General features: G+C 41.2%; 1 protein-coding gene across 2 annotated transcripts in view; it reads left to right on the top strand.

Annotated features, from left to right (window-relative positions):
• Positions 1 to 303: 303 nt before the first annotated feature.
• The window catches only part of il1rapl2 (interleukin 1 receptor accessory protein-like 2), a 690,042-nt gene continuing 673,789 nt past the window's right edge, over positions 304 to 16,556 (top strand). For both annotated transcript variants that reach the window (XM_038295945.1, XM_038295944.1), the window contains exon 1: positions 304 to 1,818. The gene's annotated coding sequence lies outside the window, so the exon portion shown is untranslated. The remainder of the gene's footprint in view (positions 1,819 to 16,556) is intronic.

The following is a 16,556-nucleotide window of genomic DNA, read 5'->3' as shown; positions in this document are numbered from 1 at the left end:
TTTTCTATATTTCATCTTCCTTTTCTCTGAAACCACAGCAGTTGTGGTTTTGCTCACACTTCTGACGGAGTCTCCAAAGTGTTTGCTTTCCTTTGACAGGAAAATGATTAAAATAGTCTGTAACTGACTAGGTTATGTTAAATAACTCAAACTTTCAAAGAGCCCCTTGAGGACCATGAGGTTAAAATCTCAAGCAGCTCTCTTAGATCTCATTTCCGGGATAACTTCTTCAAAATGACCAAAAGGGGGCGCCAAGGAGCATTAAAAGCAGCACCAAGTCGCTCTCCTTCACACTCTGTTATCTCCTAACTTTACTTCTCTTTCTCCGCTCTCCTACCTTCTCCCTCTCTCTAAACTGATTCCCCTCCATCTGTTTCTGCCTTTAAGACATAAGAAGCGTATTTGGGACACATGAAGTCCGGAAACACACCGTGAGCAGACAGGATGGGAACATCAGCAGTTAGAAACAGACAGCAGAGAGGGTTCCAGGCTGTGTGGGGCTGAAAGGACAGCGCCCGGTGGTTTGTGGAGCGGGAGCCGCTCAGGGAGGCTGCTGGGTTCCTCTGCTGTCTCTGGCTGATCTCAGCTCCATCATTTTAGTCCAGGAGGCAAACTGGACTATCTTGCATGTGTCGGGTCGCTGTGATCCGCGGAAGGTTATCTGGTTACAGTCTCTGAGGTGGTGGACTCCTTCAACACTTCAAATCCTCCGCTGGAGAAGGAAGATTTGGATAAAACTCGGATCTTTCCTCTTTTTTCCCTCACTGAGTCACTTTAGTCCTTTTTTTCTGACTTTGCAGCTTGAAGGGAGCAGTTCTTACCTCCCCCATCTCCCCCCTCCTTCCCCTGTCCTCTCATCGGTCTGTGAGGACAATCCAAGAAGCAGCTCTGGGCTTTGCGCATCTCATTCCCTGAACTGCGAGGGAGGATTACAGATCTACTAATTTCCAGGTGGACTTTTTTTGATGGGGGATATCTTTGCATTTTGGAAGAGAAGAAACATCCAGTGATAAAAAAAATAAATAAATAAAGGGGGGAGGCAGAGTCCCCTCCTCGCTGACCCCTGAGGGAGGCTTTGGAGCGGGGAAGTCAAGAAAGGCTAGAAGGAGACACTTTTACAAACATCTAAGGAATCAGTAGCTTTCTAGAGCTGGAATGAAGTGTTCTGATTGGCTGATTGAATATTGATCATCATCGTCATCAGGAGGAGAACTTGAACCCAAACCTGCTTCGCTGCGAACTGATCAGCTGACAGATGAGCGATGCAAACTGATGACTGCTGTATTGGAGGAGGAATAAATCATCTTCTAGGTGATCCCGCTCATTGGAGGCATAAAGAAAGTATCAGAGTTTCACCTCATCCGCTTCTGCTTGGAAACCTTTTCCTACTTCAAAGAGGGATTTTTATTTCAGGTTTGGAGATTGGAAGTTATTTTTAGAGCGGCTCCTTTCACACCACCATCCCGGACAGGGACAGGAGGAGACGCAGAGGGAGCGCAGGGTCACCTCCTCCGTCCTGGAAGGAGCGAGGAGCGGGACAGACGGAGGAGAGCGCAGCAGGAACGGTGCGTAAAGGAGCGGACTTCAGCTGCCTGAAGGAAAGAGACCAGATCTGATCCGGCTGTTCTTCTGTGACAGAACAGCTCACATCGTTTTGGAAACGAGCAGAGGAAGATCTTCACATTTTTATTCCTTTAAGGCAGTTTTGTGTTTGGAATCTGTGGACAGAGTCAGAGGTGGATATTGCTGCACGTTTTCCTCCAGTTCAGCACCATCTGCTGCTTTAGGAAAGCAGGATTACTTTCATCCACGCGTCAGGTAAGAGAAGAGGGCGGGCGCACGAGTGTTTGTGGGGGGGTGTTTATTTGTGGGGGGGCAGGAAGCCAGAAACAGACCAACTAAAGCATGCTGGCAATCAGTGTATCTGTGAATATCCTGTCATTCTGGGACCCAGTCTGATGAAGATGAGGTCCAGTTTGGGTTCAGAGGCTCATTTGTTGTGTTACTGAGTTTCATGCTGCTCAGTCATTTTCTGCCTGTTTTGTGTTTTTATGTCATAATTCTCAACATCCCATTTTGCATCCGATTGACGTAAAATGTTAAGATAACGTCAGTTTAAATAAAACAAACATTTATTCAACTAATAGATGGGAAAAACAATCTAGAAATAAGTAAAAAATTCTTAAATTAAGTGTATTTACCCTTAATTTGAGTAGGTAAATGAGATTATTTGCCAATGGAATGAGTATTTTTACTCTTAAAATAAGATAATTAGATCAAATGCCCTTGAAATAAGACAATGCAATTGTGTTTTCTTATTTAAGTGTAAATTGCCTTTCTCCTTTGGCAAAATGTCTCTTTTAGCTCCTCAGCTGAAGAACAAATGCACTTATTTTGAGAAAAAAAATGACTTATCTAGATCTGGATAGATTTTTTCCAGCGGAGTTAAAAGGCTGTTAACTCACCACAGAAGCAGCATTAAAACTGTTTTTGAAGTTGAATGTCAAACCAACAATATTACATCATTGGTTTCAGCGTTGCCATTTCATTGTCGGTTCAATTTGCAGAAATTGCAGAAAATTACCGACATAACGACCTGCTGTTCATTGAAAAGTGACTCTATGTCAACATGTCAGCTGGGATGGGAGATGTGGCTCCGCATCCAGAGCTGCACAAGCTGGGGGTGGTGGGGGTCATAGCTTGTGTCACCATCACCTTATGAGTCCCTATTACTTATTTATGTGACCCTGTGAATATTTTAATCCCACAGCTTAATGTGAGCTTCCATGCCCACATGGCTCTGAACATCAGATAAGACATGAGATCTGATCCAAAGACCCATCAGATCTGATTATGTTCCCTTTGCTTCACATATGAGCTTTAAGCAAGCTTTTAATTGAATTCCTCATACAAAAGCTTTATTTATCAAACTTTTAGTCCATATAGAGAGCAGAAATACAACGACTGTGGGATGCAGAGAAAATAAAACACAAATAAATCTCTAAATATAAAGTGCAAATCACAGAAATGCAGCTTGGACTAATTCCAATGATTTTTTAAGTGTCTGGGTATCATCAAGGCGACGAGAAAAATAAATCGACGGTTAAATGAATGTATGAGATAAAAACAACTTGGCTAAGAGAAATAACAGAAAAACCCTGCCATCCTCTAGGTAGAGGTCACATTTTCAAATCAATTACTTTTCTTGATTTTAGTGTATTTTCCTCTGATTGGAGCTGATAAGTAAGATAATTAGCTGATGGAGTAAGATTATTTATTTTTAAAATAAGAAAAAAGTAACAATTTAATTGTCTTATTTTAAATGCTTAATGATTAATCATCTTATTTTACAGCCAAAAATACTTGTATCATGAGCAGTTCATTTTATTGACCTGCTAAATCTGTTGCCAAAGATTTTAATTTGAAGACATCTTTGTTGATTGTGAAATCAGTTCTGCAGCTCAGATTTCTTTTTTTAAGTTTTTACAGCACTAGTAGCTCATTTTCATGGACAGCAGGCTGACAGAAAAGGGGTTATGAAAGAGGGGGAGAGACATGCTGGGAAGGACCACAGGCTGTATTTGAACCCAGGTCGACCGCGTTGAGGACTAAGGTCTCCATAAACAGGTTGTGTGCGCTAACCACTGCACCAAGTTCAATGGTAACATATAGTTAGATTATCATAAAAAAATTTAATGTTTTAGATTTATTCCAACAAGAGGCTTATAAGGTTTAAACAATCTTTAAACTGGGACCAGTTGGACCAGTAAGTTCCTCTTTGCAGGCACCTGCAGGACTAAACCTTTGCCAGGATTCAGGAGTTAAGCAGCAGTGGTATGAGTGGAGATGAGATCCACAGCAAACAGAATAAGATGTTCAAGTGAAGCAGCTGTATTAGGTGACAACTAAAGATACTGTGGCCTCCACCTTTCCCTCCTATGCTGCCTTAGGAGCCTTTAGCGTCAAACACCTCATGCTGAACCCCAACCTCATTTAAAGTCGTAGGGAAACGGATGTTCCAACCGTTGCATTTCCGAATTCTCCCGAGTGGTGCCCAACTTTGGTTGTAGCCGGTTTGTTGGAAGCATCTTGCTAACCAGTTAGCGACTTAGTGCTAGTAGGTTCCTAATGGGAAATTCCATTGGGACCAAGTAGCACTAAATTGGTGACTTAGAAACGACACTGTCAAGGAACGCTATGGACAGAGGAAACATGGAAGAGGAGGAGAGTTTAGTGTCAGAGGTCGTGGATGAGTCTCCTTTGTCATACATTTTTTATTTAGAGGAGGAAAGCGGGGATGAAGATGTTGTGGAAGAGGACGCCAGGGCGGCAGAAGCTTGGTTTGGTGTAGAAGGCTTCCAGCCGTACATGTTTGAGCCCTCGCCTCGCAACGCTGCCAGTTCTGTTAGCTCTACGCCTGCTGAAGACACAGACGTCCATCCCCGTGAACACTGGGACGGAACTCAATGGGAAAGGAAATGATTCTGATTTCAACTGTTGTGTTTATTAGCTGCGACAGAAGAATCAAGATGCTATGACCGAAAAAATGTGATTGACAGATGACCGCTGATATATGATTGGCCGAATTTAGGTGTTCAGGCTGATGTATAACTAACTGGCCTGCATGAGATAACAAAAAAAACAACAGATTTTAAGACTTTTTTTTTAAATAGAAATTTTCTAACTATTTGGGCAATATCATCTAATAAAGAGTACATTTATATACATGTTTAAGCCAGAATAATTGGACATTTATATATGACTTCCCTACGACTTTAAATGGAACTAAAATGCTTCGGAACGTTCTTAGAAATCTATCAGAAGCTGCTTGTCTGACATAGTTTTTTTTTGTTTTTTTTAATAATTCACAGTTTCTCCTTCAGGGCAATTTTAAAACATGTCTTATTTTGTGTAAAAATGCTGCAGAGGAAATCCATACTTCATTATCCAGGTTTGTCTTTTTTTTTTTTTTTTTTCATCAGTGTAACTATATTTGTTTAACAAAACATAAATATTTGCTGAATAGTTGATTTAAGGACGGGGTTATGATGGGCTAATGAAAGCAGTGGAAATCAATACAATCACACCAAGAAAATCCAATGCTAATTCTGCTGGAATGTGTTTAGTTTTCAGCTTCTTGTGAGAGAATCGTTTTAGACTTGTGGATATTTATCTGTGCATCAGGCTGATGAGTGAGCGTGCAGCCAGACGCCATGCGTAAAAACACATCGGCCTCAGCCTTGTCCCAACCCAAGATATGCGGGATGGTTGTTTGCTCCCATCAGTTCGGATCCTCGCTTTCATGTTGGAAGTTGTTATAAAACAAGAGGCTCCTGAGTCCAGACATGAAAAGGGTCCCCTGTGTGTCAGACAGAGAAGTGAGGCTCCCACACGCTCTCATGAGAAGAACTGAAACACATTTGGACTCATCTGCATCACATTTTCAGCCTCTTTCTGTTTTGCTTTCCTTTGAGGAGAAACTAACTTTGTCTTGATATGCATGTCTGATGCCGGACACTTTGCATTTCTCTGCGGTTCTCTTATTTGGTTTTGGGATCATTTCAAATCTCTCAGAGCTATCAGCATAACTTATATGACTTTCGAGTTCTTATGTGTAGAAATCGACCATTGCAGGCTTCCTGAAGGTGGACCCTGATAACTGATCCTCACTATGTGCTGCTGGATATTTGGCCAGATTCTTTAGGCTCATAAAAATGAGATGTGATGACAAAAAGGAGAGCACTGATTAATCGGCCGATCAGACAGGATATCTGTCATTTTGGAAAAATTTATTATCAGCCGAAACCTGGATGTCAATTCTCTAAACTTGAATTCATGCTCAAGAGCAGGAATTTGAAATGTTTTTATTGTTTCATGGGAACTGATTCATTTTTCTTAAGATACATTCTTAAATATTGTAGGTGTCCGTGATCATATAACTACTAAAAGTGTTAAAAAAAAAATCGGAATTGAAAAAGATCTACAATTAGTGCAGCTCTAGTAAAAGTTATACAAGCCGCACTTTAGAAAATATAAACAATAATCAGTAAATAAAAGAAAACATTAACTATGGAAAGCAAACGGTGAGGGGGCAGCAATGCGTTTCATGTATCGACTGAAATGGAAGAAGAAATGTTGAAATATTGGCCAAACATATCGACCAGCTGCTGTTTCTGTCGATCTAACTTAGAATCTTCCACCTAACTGAGTTCATTTGTTGTTATGCTACAACTACAAAATATATAGTTGGTTGAGATTTCATTCGATAGACCAACACAAAGTGACATAAAAGAAAGAAGAATTTTATGTTTGCTATTTTGTATAAAAAAATGCAAATCTCTTTATTTTCTCACAAAGGGGAAATTCACTCTCTGCATTTACCTCATCATGGGTCAATGTGGGGTCAAGGGTCTTGCTCAGGATCTCAGAGTGCAGGCTGTGGGGATCGAACCTCGTACTTGCAACCTTCTCAGAGCAACAGTGCACTGCTTCAACCACGAGGACGGGGGTCGCCAACCCGTGTCTCTGGAACCAGATGCGGCTCTTTAGCGCCCCCCTTGTGGCTCTATGGAGCTTTTTCAAAAATGTATGAAAATGTATTTTTTAGTTTGTTTTATTATGGTGTGCAGGAGGTCAAACAAAAATGTTTTGTTTTCCAATGCTGTAAACATTTGTACAATAAATAAATGTAAACAATAATTTGCGTCGTAGCCATAGAGATCAGTGGTCATAAGTTGCAACCAGCGTGGAGCGGTGCCAGGCAAACAAAGCGGTGCGTGTGTCTCAGACCATCCATGGAGAAAAGGAAGATACCTGATGAGAACAAAGGATTTAAAGAAGAATGGAGCGAATCATTTGCTTTCATTATCAATGCGGAAGGATTGCCTGCATTTTTGCTTTAAAATAAGAGGTTGGTAGGTAGAGCTCTGAAACAGGTATCTGAACTTTCATCCATTTTTTCCCTGAATCCTAAAAATATAAATCACACCAAGGAATGCTGGGATGTGGGATTTCAGGGTTATAGAGCTCTGCTCTGATGGATGTCAGCTCCTGCTTGGTTCCTCATGACTCAATCAGCTCCTTCCAACAGAAACACGTCCACCATAGAAAGATTCCTTTATCCTGTTTCTATCATTTCATCAATGCAACAAAACCCAAACCGCGTTGTGGAGTGATATGAGGTGAATTCCACACGTTGAGAGCGTTTACTGCTCCTCCCCCACCTCATGCTGCTATGTGACATTTGCTCCAGGATAAACATTTAATGCTTATTATATACACTACTCATTACTACACACATTATTACACACTTTGTAATCAGAGTAAAGCATAAAGTTAATTAACTTCTGGGATATTGATCTGGTCAGGTAAGTAGCAGAGGGGGTTGTTAATCAGTTTCAGCTGCTTTGGTGTTAATGACATTAACAACAGGAGACAACGAGACAAACATCAAAACAGGAATGGTTTTACAGGTGGAGACCACTGACATTTTTTCCCCTCTCATCCTTTCTGACTCTTTTTTAGCAGTTTTTTATTTGGCTAGGGTCACTGTCACTACTGTTAGCATTAGGTGCTACCTGGACCCTACAGAGGTTTTGCAGGTGGTCCAACTCCTCCAGAATGGCACATCAAAACGTGCCATGGCCAGAAGGTTTGCTGTGTCTCCCAGCACAGTCTCAACAGCATGGAGGAGATTCCAGGAGACAGGCAGCTACTCCAGGAGAGCTGGACAGGACTGTAGAAGGTCTACAACCCATCAGCAGGACCGGTGTCTGCTCCTCCTGCTCCTCCTTGTGCAAGAAGGAGCAGGAGGAGCACTGCGAGAGCCCTACAAAATGACCTCCAGCAGGCTACTGGTGTGAATGTCTCTGACCAAACAATCAGAAACAGACTTCACCAGGATGGCCTGAGGGCCCGACGTCCGCTAGTGGGCCCTGTGCTCACTGCCTGACCCTCATGTGGCGAGAGTATGCAGGAGGTTCCTGGAGGATGAAGGAATTGATACGATTGATTGACCCCCACACTGGCCTGACTTAAATCCAGCAGAACACCTCTGGGACATTATGTTTCCATCCATCTGATGCCGCCAGGTTGCACCTCAGACTGTCCAGGAGCTCAGTGATGCCCTGGTCCAGATCTGTGAGGAGATACCATCCGTCGTCTCATTAGGAACACGATCCAACGTTGTCAGGCATGCATACACGCACGTGGGGGGCCAAGGAAATTACTGAATACATTTTTGAGTTGCTGCAATGAAATTTCAGCAAAATGAACTAGCCTGCCACATAATTGTTTCACTGTAATTTTTGGGGTCTTTGAATTCAGCCCTCTGTAGGTTGATACTTTTCATTTCCATCAAATGATGTGGCATCCTTTGGTTCCTAACACATCACCCAGTCCATATCAGTAGAAATAAACAGCAGGATTTTATTCCCCATTGAGATCTGATGTGTTTTTAAATTGTTCCTTTAATTTTTTTTGAGCAGTGTATTTAAGCCCACATTGTCCTTTTCTATAGTAGTCTTACACACTTAGAGCCCGTTGGCAAACAAGGCTGATAGAAGACTTTTACATTTTTGCGGCTCCAGACTGATTTATTTTTTGTTTTTTTGGTGCAATATGGCTCTTTGATCAGTTTGGGTTGCCGACCCCTGCACTAGGCCAAAACTACTCAATGCATTTTGAAAGTATTTGTAATCTCACCTCCTAAAAAGTCAGTTTTACATTTTTTTAAAGCTACAGCAGCAATTGTATCCTGATAAGAAGAATCTGATCTATCATTCTTTGCCAGACAGGTCTAAAGTTGATAGATGGGCAGCAGCAGTGAGGAGCAGTCTTTAAGTTGTGCAAAATCTCTTATAGGTTTGGACTATGAGTGGGACATCCGTAGACATAATAATGTCTGTATGTAATAAACAGATGTACCTGCTGTATGTTTATGGTCATTTTTAATCCTGGAAGGGGAACCTCCCACTATGGGTTAGTTTTTGATCCTCAATATGTCATGCAGACTTTTTTTTTCTGCTCTGAAGCTGAAACAGAGGATTGAGGGGAACAAAATGTGGCTCTGATCCCTGCTACTGGACTGACCATTGAGGTCACCAGGGGGGTTGATGGTTGTTGTTTTCCCTAATTCTTTGTTAGACCTACAGTATATTGATCTCAGTGCTCCTCACCATTATTTAGAACTGAAGAAGCCTTTTGCATGAGAGGCAAAACCACTTCTAGAAAACTTCAACTTCACTTTCAAGCTTATAAATATGACAAATTTATATTTCTGAGGTGTTTTTGTGAATTACTCTATTAAAAATGAACCAGATACAAAATCCTCTCATTAACCAGTGCGTTTTCACTTTCAGCTGTAAGCAGCCACTTGTTTTCATTTTAAATGCTGATCTGTTGAAGTGAAATGTAATTAGCAAAATACAGTAAATGTATATATATTGATTTCCCAGGCAGAGGGGAGCAGTCAGGTGGGGAGCCACTTCATGTAGGATGTAGCAGCTGTTGGATGCAGCATCTGCAGGGTTTAAGTTAGTCAGGGCTCCAGCTCCAGTAAGGAGGAAATCACCCCAGATTTCAGGTAAAATCTAAATCAGCACCACAGAAATAAATATACATGGTCTTATGTTGACACTGCTCAAATTAAAGTTGCTTATTTTAATTCTATAGTTCTATTTTCTGTTTTGCTTGTCTTGAATATTATGGACTATAATTTGACAGTGTGTATCCCATGAATGTCCATGTTTTTAATATTCTGGCTGATATATATCGAATATTATATTTTTAATATCGATATTGGGCTTCAAAATCCCATAATGGTTTGGCTCTAGCAATAAATTCCTCTCTAAAGGCAAGTATGACATGTCTGAATGTATATTAGATGTCGCCCATTTCACCTATACCCAATCTAGAAATGCTTTAGTGTCGGGACTGACAGAGATATTAATAGTTCAGTTTCAGGTCAGTTTATTTATATAGCGCCAATTCACAACATGTCAGAGACGATTCAACCAGATCATACAGTCAAACTGACTGTGTGGTCGACTCATTGAGTCTTCAGTAATCCTTCACACCAAGCATGCTTGTTGTGACAGTGGAGAGGAAAAACTCACTTTTAACAGGAAGAAACCTCCAGCAGAACCAGGCTCAGTGTGAGCGGCCATCTGCTGAGGCCGACTGGGGTTCAAGGAGACAGAAGCAGAGATACAGAAAGCAGCCTTAAAAGGCGACCCCGTCCAGGAAACACACAGCCAGGCAGACGAGCTCTGAGCCAGCTCCCATGTCAGAGGATGAAGAGAGCACATCCAGCCAGTCACAGTCAGAGAAACAGGACTACACTGGAAAAACAGGCCGATCTCCAACATCTATATATATATATTGATGGCAGCAGCACAGCTGAGTATTAATATGCTCAGCTTATTTCCATGGCTCCAATTCAAAACACACATCATCTCCTTTATAGAAACGATTCAATCAGACTGACTCAGATCGTCCAGTCAGATTGGTTTAAAGGTTTCTATATAATGAAAACTAGCTGATATCACTGATCCAGCATCCCTTTAGACTTAGACTTAGTCAAACTTTATTATCATTTTATATACACAGAGTGTATAGAAAACGAGATTTTGCTTTGTACAGCTCTCATGACATTTCCATTTCTTAAAGTGCAGCAGGGATCAGCTGTAAAAATTGGAGGAAAAAAAACATGGTGCAAAAAAACCCGTATTGATATGGTCAGTTTGATGCAGAGACTGTGACGTGATTTAGACTCTGTAGCCATTTTTTTGTTTATTCTGATTGACTTTTCTCTAACTCTGCTCCTCAACCTCTCCTGAAAATGTGTCTGAATGACTCGTTCTTAACTCCTGTTCCAGAATCCCCTTCAGCAGCAGAGGCAGGTTGATGCACCTTGTGCTGAACGGCTCCTGTTTAGGCCGCACTGTATAATTTTCCCATTTGTTCAAGTCATCCGGAACACAGACGCCGTTTGTGCGAGAGCTTTACTGCACCAGCAGGTGCTCTCTCTCTCTCCCCCCCCTCCCTGTGAGCATCCACAGAGGAAGACAAGTTGTGTGTGAGTGCATGTGCCAGTGTTGGGTGACAAAGAGTGAGGATTTATAGTGTTAGCATCGCGCTGAAGAGGAGGCAGAGAGACAGAGTGGTTGGTGTCTCCGTCTTCTGTGTGTGTCTGTATTCACACAGACTTCAACACACTCATAAACAAAGGGGGAGGGAAGCGCAGGGTTTAATTATCTCAGCCGTTTAGCAACAAGGTGCACATCAATTGTCAGAACACAAGAAGGCCGAGAAGGCTGCTGGTTTGTGGGTGTGTGGATTTATGATGCAGGAGCGGCGTGGTATAGATCTGAGTGTGGATGAACCGGCAGCAGAGTGTCACACTGACCAACAGCAGCCATTTATAATAGGGGGGGTGCAGTTCTGGGAACAAGCAGGAATAAAAACAGAAACAGTAAAGATAATGTGATTAGATCCATGTACAGAAACATAGATGAAGGCAAAGTCCCTTCGAGAAAATCTAGAATTGCTATAGGAGGTTTTCTTCTAGGATTTTTACCCTCATCATCTTTGACTCTGATGAATAAAAGTGTTCCTTAAAACCAATGTCAGCCCCGACTACGCCTCTTAAGGGCTGGTTATACTCCAGCAGCAGTGTGTCGCAGTAAGCTTTTCGCGAGTATCATGCAGATATTTTTGATTTATGCCCAACATAGCATATGGTCTGCGCTATGTTATTCCACGCCACAATACAAGAGAGACAATCAGGAACTACGTAGCTGTGGGTCTAGATAGGCGGTGGGGAAGTGGAAAAACACAAGGGGCAAGTTTGTGCGACAATGGAGGAACATGAGGGTGAAAAAGAGCGGGGATCCAGTGGGAAGAAGGGTGTGAGGCACCAAACAAAAGGTGTTCAAAAATTGAAAACTTTCATTTAATAATGTCAGAAATAATTAACAAAGGCTCAAAGGCAATACAAAACAGCTTAAATAATAAATAACATGGCCCGACTTAACTGAGGTCAACTGAACAGTAACTCAAACCAAAAAAACCGACCGACTGAAAAAGCTTTAAATAAGGGTGCAATAGCCTAAACTTGCCACATGAGGGCGACACAATATAACAGAAAAGCAATAAATCAAAAAAATCCATACAAAACTAAAACATATTAAACAAATAAAACATCTCTTTAGCTTAGCACAAATAATAGGTGAATATTAAGGTCAACTTAAACATAATCCCCCCCCTCAGTTCTTTCTGATCTGATCTGCATTTGTACAACTTCAAAGAAAGTAACAAGTGTGAGTTAAACCATTCAGACTATTAATGATATTGATCTAAATAAATAAACTAAATCTGGAACTAAATACAAACTAGAAACTATAAAAACACTTTGTGGTGGAGGTAGAAGGATCCACCACTGGGTCCCAGTCCGATGATTTTTAGCCTGCCAAGTCGAAAAAAATGTTTCTGATTCACGTCAATTCCCAGACAGAAATCACGCCATGTGGCGGGAAATCACCCGACTTTTTCAAATCATGCGAGAATGTGTACAAAACAACAAATATGGTGCCGGCAACGCTTCCGGGTCGTTTTCATCAAATGTCAGTGATTTTAAAGTAATTTTGAGTGATAAATAATTTTTTTTTCGATCATTGCACTTGCCCCGCGGGCAAATGCAATAAAATTTGTACTCCCCCGACAATAAAACGACTTTCCCCGGAAGATCGGGCGATGGTTAACATCGAGCCCTGTGAGTGTAATTCTTTCAGAGGGTTATTGAATTATCAGCATAGTTAATCAATCATAACTGGCTGAATAATAAACTTTTTATGCTCTTTGTGCTGAAAATAAATGGCGTTATGTGTGAGGAAACGGTTCAGCCTAAAAGAGACGACAAACCGACAACAAGAAGAACCAAACTCAGCTGCAAACACAGAGAGAACAGATTCTGGTCATTTGGATTATAGAAGATTAACAGGTTTGATAATTACATTGGTTTTGTACGGGGATCAGAACGAGTGTGAACACTTTACTGTGAGACAGTTTGAGACCTGTTTGTTTGTCATTATCTGTTAATTGCTTTAAATGTACCAGTCTTTGAAAAAACACAACCAATAAATGTTCAGCTGTAGAAATATCAGAGACCTGGCTTGTAAATCTGTTAAACTTACTAAAACTAAGATCCGGGTGGAATACATTGTTAGAGGACTCCAAGGAAAGCCTTCTGTTGTGGATAGGGAGAATCTAACTAAGCGCTGGCCAACTGAGAGGACGAGCTAAGCTGCCAAGTTATTCACTGGATGAGGCAAAGGTGGCTGATTAGAAACTGAATGAATCTAAAGAAGAAAAGTGACTCAATGTGAACTGATGGCTGATTAATAGAGATGTAGGATCTGGAGCCAACATTTCATCTCTATGTCAGGTGTTTGTTCTGCCCGGCCGCTGAACCAGGTGAGTTCAATCCGCACAATTTCATTCGCTGCAATTTAATTCACCACGTTTGATCACAAAGTGAACACACAGCCGTTTATAATGACAGTGGGAGAAAGGAACATAGCCTCACGCTCACATCCAGCGCACACTGCGCGCACATCCAGCGCTCACTGCGCGCACATCCAGCGCACACTGCGCTCACAGACTAACGGCTGTAAATTGATTGAAGTAAGAAGGTTTGACTGATTGCTTTAAAAAATATTATCTGGATATTCTTGAATCTTATGTTTTAAGATGTAGATTTAATAAATGAGAAAATATAAATATGTTTCATTCATGCTGTAACTCTGTGAAAACCAGACTTTGTTCATTTATACTTGTGCCTGCAGCCATGAAATAATATGTTGTTTTTTTTACCCGTAGATGTACATTTTGCACGGATACCCGCTGGATATCCACAGGTACCCAACCCGGTGCATGATTGTAGTTTAGGGAACAAGGGGGCAGGATACAAATACTGCAAAAAATCAAAACTAAAGTAGCAAAGATTATGACTCTTTCTCAATCCAAGGCAGAAGAATGACTTATCATAAAAATCTAAACAAATCCTTTGAGGCCACTAAGATCATAAAACTCCAGACATTTTGCAAACAATCAGTGAAATAATCCAAGAGGCCTGAATGAGAAATCTCTCTCTGGACGTCTACAGTAATGACCCGTCCTAAAGGCATCCATAACATGTCGAAGGCTCACAACCAGACTCCGCTGTTTTGTTAGGAAATAGTTGATGGGACCCCAGCGGCTAAATGATAGATAGCCTCGCAACGCCCAAGACTGCACCAGGGCAGCACCAATCCCCAGCTGCGCTGAAGACATCCCTGAAAAAACTACCGGATGCTTGTTTTGGTGGAAACAGTGGGAAGATGTGGATAAAACAACTAGAATAAGAGAATGATGTGCAGATTTTAGAGATGGCTCGAGATAATCCAGTAAATTCATAAGAATATCAGAAATAATACGGGAAAATGGTTTAACTGCAAGAAGAAAGACAAAGAAAAGAGAAGAAAAAGAAAGGAAAGATGGAGAATGAAGTTGAGAGGAGGAGCGTAGCGTAGTGGGACTTGCTGCTGCTTATTGCAGTGTAATTGCTCCGTGGTAAAACAAATTCATTTTGTCCCTCGGTGCTCATGCGATATATCAAATTCTTGCACAGTAAGTGAAATCCAGCTTAAAAGAGCCGAGCAGTTACCTCCAAAGCTGCTATCTGCAACATTTAGTTCTAGAAAAGGAAATAATTGTTCATAAAATACTTCTTTACATGCAAGAAAAACAAAAGAGACCAATAGACAAAAGAAATCGTGGAGAGAGGAGGGGTGGTGTAAGTTTTGAAGAAGGAAAGGAAATAAATATAGATGCAGTTAGAATGTGGAAAGATCCATAAATTGTGGAAGAGATGATGGGAAACGGAGTCACAGGAAAAATATGAGGGAGATCCCGCCTGGGATGATCAGGGTTGAGAAGGAGAGAAAAATAAAGGCAGGATGATTTTAACATTACCAGTATTAATTTTAATCCTTGGATATTTTTAACATCATCAAACTGTTTCCTGGAAATCCTCACAAATCTCAGGTGATTTCCAACATAGCCTCATTCTGAGTGGTTACCTAACTGCTAGTGAAGACTCAGGCTCCTCCAGGGACACCCAGGCTCCACGGTGTTACTTCCTGATGGTTGACCACCCATGAAGCCTCTCACAGAGAATCGCACCGCATGATTCGACCAAATGTGTTCATTTTACCGACTGCGACCACAAACTCCTCATAGAAACTTCTGGCAGTTTGCTTCAACCTTTAAAATAAACTGTTAACTCTCATCGTTCTGCATGACCTTCAGGAGAACATGACCTAAACATCATAGAGCAGGGGTCTTCAATGTTTTCCAGGCCAAGGACCCCAAACTGATGGTGAGATGGAGCGGGGACCCCCTAATTATATATATTGTATGAAATTGTGTTCTATCAAACTGGTCCTATAGTCACTCTATTACAGATGGAGTAATGTAATGAAAGTAATTTCACCCTGGGATTATAACATTTTTCTGATTCTGATTCCTAGTTGACAGGACAGGTTTAATGAATGAATGCCCAGCTTGAAAGAGCTCGTGTGTGTCGCTGAATGTGTGCATTGATGACTGAAAGACATCTTCTGCCTCCATTTATGTGTTTACTACAGTGAGTTTAATTCATGTTAATGTGGATTTAAAGACATTTCGATTAGTAGAAAAAATTGCAGGGGGAATATAAACAAAAAGTCTAACCAACCAAAACTTTCGTGACCCCCATGCAGTACCTCCATGGACCCCCTAGGGGTCGCGGACCCCCTGTTGAAGACCTCCGTCATACAGAAACACGTTTCTGTAGAAATACATTTTGTCTGTCATTGGTTTAATCCAAATTAAACATCTTGAAATGACTCAGAACAGAGGGACCCAACATTTAGGCAAGATGGACAGTGGGATAACTTAAAAAGCGTTTATTAAAGCAACAACAGATGGTTTGCAAATCTGCAGCAGCGGGTGACGGAGGAAGGCAGGATAATCCAGAGGGATTATCCTGCCAAGTCAAGAGGCAGATTCAGGTTCAGTCCACAGCAGAATCTAATAGAATCTGAAGACAGGTCAGGCAAACAGATCGGAACAGGGGTATGCAGGCCAGGGTTTCCGCGGGTCCTTAAAAAGTCTTAAAAGGCATTGAATTTTTCAAAATAAAACTAAGGCCTTAATTGGTATTAAAATGTCTTAAATCAGTCTATCGTAGGTCTTAATTTTTAAAACATCATAAATAGAATCATTTTTATTACCATTTATTTTTGTAATCTAAATAAAACATTTTAATTGACCTTTTTTTTTATTTAAAAAAAATAACGGCTCGGCATTATTGGTTCCGTCCTGATAGCGGAACCAATAAAAGCGTTGTTGCGGCCGGGACATTTGGGAGATGCGCCATTAACTTTTTGTCTGGAAAATTTGAGCAAGTGTAAATGTAACCAAAATTGTCTCCAGCCAAGAGTTTTCTCCACGGCTAAAACCAGGGAACATACGTG

This window comes from Cyprinodon tularosa, unplaced genomic scaffold (assembly GCF_016077235.1).
Source record: "Cyprinodon tularosa strain WSP-4 unplaced genomic scaffold, ASM1607723v1 ctg363, whole genome shotgun sequence".
NCBI classification, from domain to species: domain Eukaryota; kingdom Metazoa; phylum Chordata; class Actinopteri; order Cyprinodontiformes; family Cyprinodontidae; genus Cyprinodon; species Cyprinodon tularosa.
The sequence above is the reverse complement of the archived record's forward strand: the minus strand, read 5'-3'. Positions and strand labels throughout refer to the sequence as shown.